Source organism: Rana temporaria, chromosome 3 (assembly GCF_905171775.1).
Source record: "Rana temporaria chromosome 3, aRanTem1.1, whole genome shotgun sequence".
NCBI classification, from domain to species: Eukaryota; Metazoa; Chordata; class Amphibia; order Anura; family Ranidae; genus Rana; species Rana temporaria.
Window position 1 is genome coordinate 394,606,314 of NC_053491.1, and position 2,886 is coordinate 394,609,199.

Here is a 2,886-nt window from a genome sequence, read left to right on the forward strand (position 1 = left end):
CTAATATGTGGATGGAAGAGGAAGAGGATGAGCTTGTGTCAATACAAAAACAGGCGTCACCTTTGTATTATTACAGTGCTGGTAATAAAATAATTGCTTGCAAGGCAGAAAAAAATCTGAGCATTTTCTCTAAGACTACGAAGCAGGATTTTGCATTCACTTAATACACATGAGGGCAAAGTAAAGGCCATTCACAATCTTTAACAGATTTTAAGAGAACATGTCACAGCTGGTCTTATGTAAAAATCGAAATATTTTGTCAAATTATCATAAATGAGAAGACATATTTAGGTGGATTCAGAAAGAGTAAGGCCGGTGTATCAGTAGATACGCCAACGTAACTCTGAGAATACACTTAAACTTAGGACGGTGCAGATTAAAACTGAGATACACTTAAACCTAGCTAAGATACGACAGCCTGCGCCGTCGTATCTGAGGGTGCAATATTTAGGCTGGCCGCTAGGTGGCTCTTCCATTGAGTTCGGCGTAGAATATGTAAATAACTAGATACGCCTATTCACAAACGTACGTGCGCCCGTCGCAGTAAAGATACGCCGTTTACGTAAGGCATTTTCAGGCGTAAAGTTATTCCATCAAATAGCTGGACTAGTAATGTTAAGTATGGCTGTCGTTTCCGCGTCGAAATTTGAAAATTTTACGTCGTTTGCGTAAGTCGTCCGTGAATAGGGCTGGACGTAATTTACGTCCACGTCGAAACCAATACGTCCTTGCGGCGTACTTTGGAGCAATGCACACTGGGATATGTACACGGACGGCGCATGCGCCATTCGTAAAAAAACGTCAATCACGTCGGGTCACAGTTAATATGCATAAAACACGCCCCCCACATCCTCATTTGAATTAGGCGCACTTACGCTGGCCTATTCACGCTACGCCGCCGTAACTTAGGAGGCAAGTACTTTGTGAATACAGTACTTGCCTCTCTGACTTACGGCGGCGTAGTGTAAATACGCTACGCTACGCCGCAAAGATGCGCGCCCCTACCTGAATCCAGCTAATTGTCCTACTTATATAGATTAATTTACACTGGGTCTAACTCTTCAGCTTGAGATGAAAGGGTTAAAAGTCACCTGAAGTTTGACAGTTGCTGCTTGGTCAGCTACCGGACACTACTCAAACTATTTCCCAAGACAATTCTGAACAGAATGTTTTCATATAAGAGAGACGTGTAGATGTATACATGTTTTCAACTGTAGGATGTTATGTATTCTCATAATCTGATATTAAATTATCATCCAATCATGTGCAAGCTAAAATGCAGATTTTTTTTTCTTGCATATTCCCCTTAGATCTACAGCGACTGAACTTCTAAGTGCATTTTCAGTGCACTGGTAGTGCAAAGTGGATTTGCCTTTCGTAAATAACCCCTCTGTATCTGTATAAGGCAAACAGACATAAAACATCAATTATTAACATGCTATTGCTTGTCTGCTTCTAAAAATGCTGTCTGCCTGGTTGAATGAAGCAACCAGAACAAGAAACATCTTGGAGAATGTAGCTAAAGCTTATCTTCAGATTTACCCAAACCATATAATATGAGGTCAAACCTTTAGGCCCCTTTCACACTGACACGTTTTTCAGGCAGTTTAGCGCTAAAAATTGCACTGCTATACCGCCTGAAAAAATCATGCCCTGCAGTCTTCAATGTGAAAGCCCAAAGGCTTTCACACTGAAGCGGTGCGCTAGCAGGACCGCTCCAAAAGTCCTGCTAGCCGCACCTTTGGAGCGGTGAAGGAGCGGGGTGTTTACCGCTCCTACACCGCTCCTTCCCATTGAAATCAATGGGAAACCGCGGTAATACCGCCCGTAATGCATCTATGCAGAGGAGCATTGCGGGCGGTATTAACCTGCACCCAGTGTGAAAGGGGCCTAAGAGTTTCAATTTGTATGCAATCAGGCAGGCCTTTGCACTACATGGTTTTAGTAAATATGAAGACAAAAATCTGCAGAAAATCTAATAGTGTGTATGGGGCTTTAGTCTTTTTGTCAAACATAGAAAATACTCACAGATTCCCATCATGTGGATGCTGAGATCTTTCCCACTGCAGTATTTTGACAGCAGGGACTCCATTCTATCAGAATACACTGATCAGCATTGATTTTTCAACATGGCCATTCCACAGAAGCTGGTGGACAGACAAGGCTACACATGTACTGAACTTGGTCTGGTTCATACTGAACCAGCCGAGCTTTGAAATGTGTATACCCAGCTTAAAGGGGTTTAAAGGGGCTTAAGCGCCCAGAGGCGATTAAGTTCGCATGTGTTGCGCTATATAAGTTTTCATTCATTCATTCATTCAAAGGGGTTGTAAGGCTCAATGCATCCTATGCATTAAAGTGAAAAAAAAACACCTTGAGGTCACCGGCCCCCCCGAGCCCCCATTTTACCTACCTTAGCCCCGAATCTCCTGGGCGCGATCCTGCGTTTCTTTCCCCCAGCTTGAGGCGGATCTTCATTGGATGATTGATAGCAGCGCAGCCATTGGCTCCCGCTGCTGTCAATCAAATCAATGACGCGGCACACCGGGGGGCAGGGCCGAGTGATACACTTGGCGGCTATGGCCGTCGACTATCACACGGGAGTGCGCCCGCAAGGTAACCCCCTCGGGATACAGCTTCCCAGAGGGGGTTAGCTCTTGCAGGGAGGAGCCGCTGTGGGACCCCAGAAAAGGACGTTCGGGGCCACTCTGTGCAAAACAAACTGCACAGTGGAGGCAAGTATGTTATTTATTTATTTTTAAACCTGAACCTTTACAATCACTTTAAGTTGGCAACTCAGACAGGGAAATATCATTGATGAAGTCACTGAGTGATATAACATGTTTAGGCCAATTGTGCTGACCCATAATTGAAATAGCTGTTTTG